At 43.1% G+C, this 12,557-nt stretch overlaps 1 protein-coding gene across 3 annotated transcripts in view; it reads right to left on the reverse strand.

Annotated features, from left to right (window-relative positions):
• The window catches only part of MTRR (5-methyltetrahydrofolate-homocysteine methyltransferase reductase), an 877,206-nt gene that overhangs the window by 658,612 nt on the left and 206,037 nt on the right, over positions 1 to 12,557 (reverse strand). The window lies entirely within an intron of this gene.

Genomic DNA, 12,557 nt, shown 5'->3' on the forward strand with positions numbered 1-12,557 from the left:
CACACATGGCTGACGTCATTTTAGGCTGCATTTCCAGCAACCCTTGCGTTATACGCATTTTAGATAACATGGATTACTGGGTGTTGACCCTTCTTGACCCCCGCTACAAAGAGAACTTCTCATCTATCATTCCTGTGGTGGAGAGGACAAGTAAAACGGTGCAATACCAGAAGGTACTTGTTGAGAGATTGCTCCAAAATTTTTCATCTGACAACGCGGCCGGCAGAGTCCGCAGTTCCTTAGGAAACCGAGAAATGGAGACAAGGAGAACACACAGCAGTTCCAACAAAGGCAGGGCAAAACTCTCCAAGGCATGGGACACTTTCATGACACCCCGCCAGCAACCTCACCCTGAAGCGTGGCCTAGTGGTACAAGGAGGGAAAAGTTTTGGAAGATGGTAAAGGAATAAATAGAAGACCATGTCAGCGTCCTAAATTATCCCTCAGTGCCTTATAACTACTGGGTGTCCAAGCTGGACACATGGCACAAACTTGCGCTCTATGCCTTAGTGGTGCTGGCCAGCCCTGCCGCCAGCGTTTTGTCTGAGCATGTATTTAGTGCTGCTGGTGGTATTATAACAGATAAGCGCATCCGCTTGTCCACTGGCAATGCTGAGAGGTTAACTCAGATAAAAATGAACAAGGCCTGGATTGCCCCTGACTTCTCAACTCCACCAGAGGAGAGCTGAGCCGATGATGAACATAAAGGCAATTTCAATCTATCATTTATCATAAAAAACTCAGACTGGCTCACAGTATTTTTGCATTTGTTAAAATGTTAAAATGTTATACATATCCTAATTGCATGTCAACATATCAGCATAAATATATAGGTACTTGCAATGCGGAGCTCACGCATAGACCTAAATGACAGGAGTACTCCAAATGTGACCTCTTAATTTGCTAAATGGCGTCTGTCTGCAACGTGTTACAATTAGATCTCTCAAATGTTCGAATAGTTATATATTACTTTGCCGGTGGTCTAAACATAAGTTGTAAAAAAATAATTCAGTTTGCGGTCGCTGGTAAGTGGTCTTAGCATCCAAACACTGCTTAATACTACGATTAGACTGCATTGAACTGGTGTTGGTTTCCTACCTCCTGCCACGAGGTAGTCACTCTGCTTGTTCTTCGTGGCGTCTCACATGACCAAACCGGAAGATTGTTTGCTGGTCAGTGATGTCATCCACCTGTGCCGGTCGGAGTGGCGGAAATCGATGGAGCAGAGCCGCGCCGCTGCAAGGTTCAGTTCAACAGAGCCGTCTTAACAATAGCGCACCAATTGGCATAGGTCAGTCCACTGTGATGGTATTAAACCGCTGCCACCGCTTGGGGCTGGTACCGTGCTCACCCCTTTCAAAATGGCTCCAAATGAGATGATCAAAAAAGGTCCTTTATGCAGAAACAGAAATAACGCACCACTAGCTGGGTCAAGTTCACACTAGACGCGTTTCGGAACCGTAGTTCCTTCCTCAGTAGGCAAATGTGAAATGCTGAATGGAGACAGGCTGGACATGTCTTTATATCCCCTTATTGGGCCCACCATTTAGCTAATTAAGAGGTCACATTTGGAGTACTCCTGTTATTTAGGTCTATGCGTGAGCTCCGCATTGCAAGTACCTATATATTTATGCTGATATGTTGACATGCAATTAGGATATGTATAACATTTTAACATTTTAGTGGGTAAATACATTTTAACAAATGCCAAAATACTGTGAGCCAGTCTGATTGTTTTTTTACTAATTTACTTGGTTTTCAGTTGGTAACTGAAAGGCTGGGCTCCAGTAGGTTGCTGGTGCAGCTTCTCTAATTGTTTATTGTTAGCTATCATTTATAATGTACTCAGTCTAATGCAGTGTATTCCCATGCACCTTTTTCACCACAAAAAAAAAAAGTATATGGTTGAATCTTGTTTTCTCTTTCTCATCCAGATTTGTATATATTCCCCCCACTCTAATTTTTTTTTTTTTTTATAGGGTCAGCTCAACTGCAGGCCCTCAACTCAAATTTTTAGAGCATCAGCTGTACAGCATGCACTCGCATATAATGTTTTAGAGCGTCAGCTAACCTGCAGGTACTCGCAAATAATGTTTTACAGGGTCAGCTAACCTGCAGGCCCTCGCATATAATATTTTACAGGGCCAGCTCACCTGCAGGCCCTTGCATATAATGTTTTACAGGGTCAGCTCACCTGCAGGCCCTCGCATATAATGTTTTACTGCAGGGATGTCAAACTCGTGGCCCTCCAGCTGTTGCAAAACTACAACTCCCATCATGCCTGGGCATACTACAGCTATCAGGGAATGATGAGAGTTGTAGTTTTGCAACATCTGGAGGGCCACGAGTTTGACATCCATGTTTTACAGGGTCAGCTCACCTGCAGGCCCTCGCATATAATGTTTTACAGGGTCAGCTCAACTGCAGGCACTCGCATATAATGTTTTACAGGGTCAGCAAACTTGTGCCACCAGCCGCCCACCCGCCCCAGCCTGCGTGTGTGCCATGCGGCCCCAGCCCTCACTCACAGAGCGGCACGCAGCATGGCAACATGGTCAAGGGGGTTGTGACTGGCGAGTGGCGCCGCGGCAGGAGGCAGCAACTGGAGCAGAGGTCTGAAGACTGGAGCCAGACTGGAGCAGAGTTGTTCTTGACTGTGTGAGTCTGTGACAGTGACTCACACAGACAGGCCCAGACAGATGGACTGCCGGTGGCACTGGTAGGTGATCATTGAGCCTTGAGGGGGAGAAAAGTGACATGGACGGAGCAGGGGGAGAAAAGTGACATGGACGGAGCAGGGGGAGAAAAGTGACATGGACGGAGCAGGGGGAGAAAAGTGACATGGACGGAGCAGGGGGAGAAAAGTGACATGGACGGAGCAGGGGGAGAAAAGTGACATGGACGGAGCAGGGAGAGAAAAGTGACATGGACGGAGCAGGGGAAGAAAAGTGACATGGACGGAGCAGGGGAAGAAAAGTGACATGGACGGAGGGGGAGGAAATGTGACACATCATTCCCCCTCCGTGTCACATTTCTCCCCACTCCGTGTCACATTTCTCATCTCACCCCATGTCACATTTCTTTTCTCCCCCTTCATGTCACTTATCAGGTTATCTAGAGTCACCAATGCGGCAGCAGGCCTTCGCCCCTAAAGTTTTAGATGGTCAGATCAGCAGGCCCTTGCACTAAATGTTTTTGAGGGTCACCAGCAGGCAATCAATCATAATTTTTTAAGGGTGTGTATGATGCCCTCCTTTATGTGTAACAAAGCGTGTTTTGGAGTGCCGGTTCCTTGTAATTTTTGGCAGCCCTTTCACTTAGTACATAGGCTTTATGAGTGTAGGAGTCCCACTACCTGAACAATTGTACCACAATGTGAATAAGGCCCTCCTTTAAGTTATATACAGGCTGTTTCGGAGTGCCTCTTGCTTGTAATTTTTTGCAGCACTTGCACTTTATATACAATTGAATATACAGGAAAGAATGTTTCCTAACAATTTTTTGGGGGAGGGTTTTGTGCATATTTTTGTCAGTCTGTAAAAGTGGCGTACAAATCGGACAACATGGTTCCCAGCAGCGACCTGGGAGTCTAAGATGCATCCAGACATCGTCCCCATGCGGTTCCCGATCCATTTCAGAGGTGATTGTCACTTACTGACCTTTTCCAATGGACAATGCATGGCTGCCTCCCATTGACTTCCAATATACTCGGGTGCTCGGCTGAGCACATGAATATAGCAATATGTTCGGGCCGAACACCCGAATACTTGGTGCTCGATCATCACTAGTAATTTTACATTTTCACAGCCAAGTATTTCTGAAATCTATGAAACGCTTGTTGGGCCAAAGCGCTCACTCTGCCTCTCAATAAATTTTTTGAGGGGTGTAGTTTCCCAAATGGGGTTATTTTTTGTGGGTTTCCTTTTTAGGGAATCTCAGGTGGGAAATGGCTCCTGAAAGTTATTCCAGCAAAATGTAGAGTGCCCATGTAGAGGTTTACGATGAAATATGGGGGGGAAGGGGGGGGTATGTAAACTGCAGAATCAGGCTAATACATTTTGAGGATCATTTTGTTGTTAGCCCTTGCTGTGTTACAGAATTTTTTTTTTTATTAAAATGAAACAGTTTGTAAAATCTGTTTTGAACAACTTGAGGGGTGTAGTTTCTAAAATGGGGTAAATTATGAGTGGTTTAAATTATGTAAGACCCTCAAAGTGATTTCAGAACTCAATAGGTTCTTAAAAAAGTCAGTTTTGAAAATCTTATGGAAAATTTGAAAAATGGCTAGGTCCTGGGGATAAGAAGGGCCATGCAATAGAATCAAAGGCCTTAAGTGTGTAAAGAGACAATAGCCCAAAACGCCTCCTGTCTACCTCCAATCCGAACAATTACCTGGACCAGTCAGATATTATCGGGTGTCAATTTGCCAAGTATAAACTCAGATTGATCCAGATTGATGACCGAGAGAATAACTTTAATTAGTGGCGTCACCAGAATTCTAGTGAGGATTTTATAGTCTGCATTAAAAACAGAAAAGGGACGATCAGCACCACCGTCTGATAGCCTACAGCTATTAGGGCATGCTGGGAGTTGTAGTTTTGCAACAGCTGGAAGGCCGCAGTTTGGACATGCCTGGCCTAAGGTGTTTGGCACCCCACCGCAAATATTGTACCCCCTCATTGTACAACCTTCACAGTAGTTTTGTCCAGATATGTGCCCCCTCATGGTAGTTATGTCAATATTGTCCCTTCTCACAGTATTTATTTGTACAACTTTCGCAGCAGTTATGCCAACATTGTGTCCCCTTAACAGTTGTAATGCCCTCTTTGTGCCCCTTTCAAAGTAGTTAAGCCCTCACTGTGCCCCCATAACAGATGCCCTGAAAGTAGTAATACCCATTATGCCCCCTTCACAGTAGTAATGCCCACTATGTGCCACCATAATAGTTATGCCCACCCCTTCACAGGATTAATCCCCTCTGTGCCCCCAAACTAATAATGCCCTCTGTGCCCCCTTTATAGTAATAATGCCCATTGAACCCTTTTATAGTAATAATGCCCCTAGGGCCCCTTTATAGTAGTAGAACCCTCTGTGCCCCCTCTGTGTTAAAAAAAATAAAAATAAAACACAGTAACTAAATCACCCTGTTCCGTTCCTGAAGCCCATCACTTCATTCCTTTCACCTCTGCAAACACAGTTTCCTCTAGAGCACTGTGTGGAAGGAGCACAGGCAGATTCCTGGGCTGCAGGCTCCTCCCACACAGGTCGGCAGCTTGATCTGTGTTTGCAGGCTGAATGGTGGAGTAGGGAGCAGAAAGCTTCCTGCTTCATAATTCAGTGCGGGAGAGACAGAGCGTGGGGAGCAGAGTGACAGGACTACATAAATACAGATGGAAGTTCTCATTGCTTCTGGCCTCTTACACGCAGTGCCCCGCCCCTCCCCCCCTTTAGCTTAAGGAAGAATCGGCAATAATAAAACCAAAAAAGTTATAAGTGATGATGCAAGCTGAGTTAGCAGTAAAAACATTAACATAAGAAGATAATGTAAACACAAGACAGCAGATAAAACCTGCGTGTCTAGTCTTCACCCTCCCCCCAGCATGTCAAAAGCCGCAAGCCAGACATCATTTCAAGCAAGCCTCCAAACACTGAAGTGAAAAGGATAATGGGCCAGATACCCAGGGAGGCCTACTTGTAGCAATCCTCCAGCACGTCAACCTAAAGTTAGGTAAGGCTCTAGACAAAAGGACCCATAACATCAAATTAAAGCTGTAAAGAGCAATAAAGGTTTAAGAACAGGCACATTATGTGACAATGAACATGAGCGATGGACAACAAAAAACTATCGTTTCACCAAGGAAGGACAGGTATAATCACAGGATAATATCTCATGTGTCCTGCAGTCCACAATCATAGAGCACAAAATATAAGCTTGAGAAATCCTAGAGATTAATCCGAGAGATTAATTGCAATAGAGAGCAAAACTAACCCTAAAATGTTCTTCAATTATATAAATGGTAAAGTATAATTCTGAAGGTGTCGGCCCTTTACAAAGTAATGAGGGGAAAGTTTTAGAGAGCGATGAGGAGAAGCAAAGCTATTAAATATTTTTTTCTCCACTGTATTCACTAAGGAAAATAAACTGTCAGATGTTATGCAGAATGTAAAAGTAAATTCCCTATTAAAAGTGCCCTGTCTGACGCAGGAAGAAGTACAGCGGCGTCTTAAAAATATTAAAATAGACAAAATCGCAAGGACCGGATGGCATACACCCCCATATCCTAAGAGAATTAAGTAATGTCATAGCCAGTCCATTATTTCTGATATTTAAGCACTCTATACTGACAGGGAGTGTTCCACAGGATTGGCGCATAGAAAATGTGGTGCCAATATTCAAAAAGGGTCCAAAAACAGAACCTGGAAACTATAGGCCGGTATGTTTAACATGGGTACACTGTTTGAAGGTTTTCTAAGAGATGGAGCAGCGAATCAATGGATGTTGTGTATCTGGACTTCTCCAAAGCATTTGACACTGTACCGCATAAAAGGTTAGTATATAAAATGAGAATGCTCGGACTGGGAGAAAACGTCTGTAAGTGGGTAAGTAACTGGCTCAATGATAGAAAACAGAGGGTGGTTATTAATGGTACACACTCAGATTGGGTCACTGTCACTAGTGGAGTACCTCAGGGGGCAGTATTGGGCCCTATTCTCTTCAATATATTTATTAATGATCTTGTAGAAGGCTTGCATAGTAAAATATAAATTTTCGCAGATGACACTAAACTGTGTTAAGTAATTAACACTGAAGAGGACAGTATACTACTACAGAGCGATCTGGATAGATTGGAGGCTTGGGCAGATAAGTGGCAGATGAGGTTTAACACTGACAAATGTAAAGTTATGCACATGGGAAGGAATAATGCAAGTCACACGTACTTATTAAATGGTAAAACACTCGGTAACACTGACATGGAAAAGGATCTAGGAATTTTAATAAACAGCAAACTAAGCTGCAAAAAAACAGTGTCAGGCAGCTGCTTCCAAGGCCTAGAGAGAGATCGTTGATCCAGGGAGTTATTCTGATTGCCTGATTGGAGTCGGGAAGGAATTTTTTATTCCCCTAAAGTGAGGAAAATTGGCTTCTACCTCACAGTTTTTTTTTTTGCCTTCCTCTGGATCAACTAGCAGGATAACAGGCCGAACTGGATGGAAAAAAGTCTATTTTCGGCCTTATGTACTAGGTTACTATGTATGCTATCTTGGAGTACCTCAATGAAAATATGCAAATAACGCCATATCAGGATGGCTTCATGAGTGATCGGTCATGTCAAACTAATTTACTCAGTTTCTATGAGGAAGTAAGTTTTAGACTTGACAGCGGTGAATCAATGAATGTCGTATATCTGGACTTCTCCAAAACATTTGACACTGTACCGCATAAAAGGTTAGTATATAAAATGAGAATGCTAGGACTGGGAGAAAATGTCTGTATGTGGGTAACTGGCTCAGTGATGGAAAACAGAAGGTGGTAATCAACAGTACACACTCAGATTGGGTCACTGTCACTAGTGGAGTACCTCAGGGGTCAGTATTGGGCCCTATTCTCTTCAATATATTTATTAATGATCTTGTAGAAGGCTTGCGCAGTTAAATATCAATTTTCGCAGATGACACTATACTGTGTAAAGTAATGAACACGGAAGAGGACAGTATACTTCTACAGATAGATCTGGATAGATTAGAAGGCTTGGGCAGAGAAGTGGAAGATCAGGTTTAAAACTGACAAATGTAAAGTTATGCACATGGGAAGGAATAATGCAAGTCACACGTACTTATTAAATGGTAAAACACTCGGTAACACTGACATGGAAAAGGATCTAGGAATTTTAATAAACAGCAAACTAAGCTGCAAAAAAACAGTGTCAGGCAGCTGCTTCCAAGGCCAATAAGATAATGGGTTGCATCAAAAAGATGCCAGTGATGAGAACATAGTACTACCACTTTACAAATCATTAGTCAGACCACACATGGAGTACTGTGTACAGTTCTGGGCTCCAGTGAACAAAGCAGACATAGCAGAGCTGGAGAGGGTCCAGAGAAGGGCAACTAAAGTAATAACTGGAATGGGGCAACTACAGTACCCTGAAAGATTATCAAAATTAGGGTTATTCACTTTAGAAAAAAGACGACTGAGAGGAGATCTAATTAATATGTATAAATATATCAGGGGACAGTACAGAGATCTATCCCATCATCTATTCATTCCCAGGACAGTGACTGTGACGAGGGGACATCCTCTGCGTCTGGAGGAAAGAAGGTTTGTACACAAACATAGAAGAGGATTATTTAAGGTAAGAGCAGTGAGACTATGGAACACTCTGCCTGAGGAGGTGGTGATGGTGAGTACAATAAAGGAATTCAAGAGGGGCCTGGATGTATTTCTGGAGTGTAATAATATTACAGGATATAGCTACTAGAGAGAGATCGTTGATCCAGGGAGTTATTCTGATTGCCTGATTGGAGTCGGGAAGGAATTTTTTATTCCCCTAAAGTGAGGAAAATTGGCTTCTACCTCACAGTTTTTTTTTGCCTTCCTCTGGATCAACTAGCAGGATAACAGGCCGAACTGGATGGAAAAAAGTCTATTTTCGGCCTTATGTACTAGGTTACTATGTATGCTATCTTGGAGTACCTCAATGAAAATATGCAAATAACGCCATATCAGGATGGCTTCATGAGTGATCGGTCATGTCAAACTAATTTACTCAGTTTCTATGAGGAAGTAAGTTTTAGACTTGACAGCGGTGAATCAATGAATGTCGTATATCTGGACTTCTCCAAAACATTTGACACTGTACCGCATAAAAAGTTAGTATATAAAATGAGAATGCTAGGACTGGGAGAAAATGTCTGTATGTGGGTAACTGGCTCAGTGATGGAAAACAGAAGGTGGTAATCAACAGTACACACTCAGATTGGGTCACTGTCACTAGTGGAGTACCTCAGGGGTCAGTATTGGGCCCTATTCTCTTCAATATATTTATTAATGATCTTGTAGAAGGCTTGCGCAGTTAAATATCAATTTTTGCAGATGACACTAAACTGTGTAAAGTAATGAACACGGAAGAGGACAGTATACTTCTACAGGTAGATCTGGATAGATTAGAAGGCTTGGGCAGAGAAGTGGAAGATCAGGTTTAAAACTGACAAATGTAAGGTTATGCACATGGGAACGCAAGTCACCCGTACATACTAAATGGTAAAACACTGGGTAACACCGACATGGAAAATGACCTAGGAATTTTGGTGAACAGCAAAGTAAGCTATAGAAATAGTGTCACGCAGCTGCTGCCAATGCCAATAAGATAATGGGTTGCATCAAAAGGGGCATAGATGCCCGTAATGAGAACATACTGCTACCATTCTACAAATCATTAGTCTGACCACACATGGAGTACTGTGGACAGTTCTGGGCTCCTGTGAATAAGGCAGAAATAGCAGAGCTGGAGGGGGTTCAGAGGAGGGCAACTAAGTAATAACTGGAATGGATGGACTACAGTACCCTGAAAGATTATAAAAATTGGGGTTATTCACTTTAGAAAAAAAGACAACTGAGGGGAGGTCTAATAACTATGTATAAATACACTGCCTATGCAAAAAAGTCGCCACCTGGATTTAACCAAGCAAATAGTTATGAGTCTCCTATTGGATAATTACTGCATGGGCGATTATCTTTCAGCTGGCCACAAGTTATTTAACCCCAAATGGTGCAATGAGTAGCTTCTCATTTCTTAAACAACCATGTCAAAAGACATCTTGTGGTCATGGAAAATATATTAGCCTGTTTGAGAAGGGTGAAATCATTGGCATGCATCAAGCAGAGAAAACATCTAAGGAGATTGCAGAAAGAACTAAAATTGGGTTAAGAACTGTCCAATGCATAATTAAAAACTGGAAGGATAGTGGGGACCCACCGTATTCGAGGAAGAAATGTGGCGGGAAAAAAATCCTGAATGATCATGATCGGCGATCACTTAATCGTTTGGTGAAATCAACTCAAAGAAAAACAACAGTAGAACTCAGGGCTATGTTTAATAGTGAAAGTAAGAGCATTTCCACACGCACAATGCGAAGGGAACTCAAGGGATTGGGACTGTGTAGCCGTACCAGACAGAAATGCTTCAATTTGCTAGGGAGCATAAAGATTGGACTCTGGAGCAATGGAAAAAGGTCATGTGGTCTGATGAGTCAAGATTTACCCTGTTCCAGAGTGATGGGCGCATCACTGTAAGAAGAGAGGCAGATAAAGGGATGCACGCATCATGCCTAGTGCCTACTGTACAAGCCTGTGGGGGCAGTGCTATGATCTGGGGTTGCTGCAGTTGGTCAGGTCTAGGTTCAGCAACAGTATGTGCTCCAAGAATGAGGTCAGCTGACTACCTGAACACAGTGAATGACCAGGTTATTCTATCAATGGATTTTTTCTTCCCTGATGCCACGAGCATATTCCAAGATGATAATGACAGGATTCACCGGGCTCAAATTGTGAAAGTGTTTCAGGGAGCACGAGACATCATTTTCACACATAGATTGGCCACCAAAGAGTCCAGACCTTAACTCCATTGATCATCTTTTTTTTTGGACAGGCAGTGTATATCAGGGGTCAGTACAGAGATCTATCCCATCATCTATTTATCCCCAGGACTGTGACGAGGGGACATCCTCTGCATCTGGAGGAAAGGTTTGTACACAAACATAGAAGAGGATTATTATATTATATATTATAGAGATACGCTCCTCAGTATGCTGTACTCGTTCTCTAATGTTTTGCAAATCTTGTCGCAGCAGGCCTAAATCAACTTTGACCTCCTTATTTTTGTTCATTAAGGAAGTTTAGCATACATTAATAGCATTCAGAAATTGGTCAGACATTTGTTTCAGGGTTAATTCAGGAGCAGGAGTCTCCTGAATATCAGGATCATCTGGCAAAATAGTGTAGGTTTGCAAAGTGTTCGGAGCAGCGTGTTGGGGCACAGGGGTACCAGGATTGCTCATTCCCACCATCCTAGCAAATTCTCTCAACCGCTCCGATGCTCTCTGTGATTTAGAGGGGCTCATTGTGAGTCCAATAAGTATACAAGTAGATGAATACTCCAGTACACTCCAGTACAGTTCCGTGCCAAAACGAGGCTGCAGCAAATACTTCTAGTGCCTGTCAGTGTTGATCTTATATAAGGTAGCTGTAATGGCAGAGGCAACAGCAGAGACAATTCGGCAGCCCACACACACACAGTGAATAGAGAAATGCAATAATCTTCTCCAAATAACTCAGAGAGTAGTGTAGCAATATAAACAGGAGACACTGTCTATAGGTTACTTCAGAATGCCACTGGCACTGAGAATCACCCCCCTGCAAGGAGAAATGTCTGCCACGTGCTCAGCAGACTGCCGTTCTTTAATGGCCGCCACAGGAGCACTGCTCCTGAAGGCCACTGCACCGCCGGCCATTTCACCACAGGAGCCCGCAAAACAGAGTGGAGGGAGAGCCTAAAGCTGCCCCAAGACTATGCTTGTGTCCCTTTTGGATGGCAGTTGCAGCATGGTGCCTAAGATATACAGGATGCTAGAGTTCTGTCGAAGCTGTGCTTAGAAGCATCCGGCCATCTCAGCTGCTGGGCACACTCCCCACTCTCCAAATACTTTATTTTGAGATGTTATCCCTGTAGTCCTGATCTTGTCCATCTGACTATCACCTGTTTGGTCCCCGAAAAGAAACCCTACGAGGACAAAGCTGAACATCTGATGAAAAGGTGAAGACAGCAGTGCATTCATGACCCACAACTCAGCCTAAAGCATTTTTTGATGCAGGAATACAAAAGATTGTTGACAGATGGGCAAGGTGTATCGAAAAGCAGGGACATTATGTGAAAAAATTATGCATTTGTCTTTCCAGAAAGTTGATTAACACTAAATAGTGTTTTGTAAGAGAAAACTTTGAAAGGATGACAATTTTAGACTTTCCACAGTTTATACTGCCACATGGAATGGAGTAGGAGACACCTTGCTCAGCTTGGAGGAAGGCTGCTCGGGACAATGGCAGCAGTGTAATCTTACCCAGACTAGCAGTAAAACAGCATGGACTAGAGAATAGTTTAGGATGAGATGAAGGGACTGTCAAACTGCAGGTGTGTTGATAGAAAGCTTGAGGTTAGTGAGCTACAGGTGAAGAGGTAACAGTCCTGAGTGCCCCCCCCCCCCCCAAGTTGCATGTTGTGTCTCCAGCTCCTTGACACAATATTGCAAGAATTCCAGCTGACAGACTTTCCAAAAGTACCAAAAAGCTATGACTAGCAATGATTCAAAGTCTTTTAATGAACACTTTCTTGACATTTTGAAAATATGATTATTTTAAAAGATTGCTCATCAGGAGTGCACATGCTGGGCACCTAAGAGGGAGAGGACTTTGTACTTCCCTCTAAAGCTAACAAAGACCTCAATGAAAGACTAAGACAGAAGAAAGGATATGAGACCACACCTTTAACATTTACAAATTG

Source organism: Bufo gargarizans, chromosome 5 (assembly GCF_014858855.1).
Source record: "Bufo gargarizans isolate SCDJY-AF-19 chromosome 5, ASM1485885v1, whole genome shotgun sequence".
Lineage (NCBI taxonomy): Eukaryota > Metazoa > Chordata > Amphibia > Anura > Bufonidae > Bufo > Bufo gargarizans.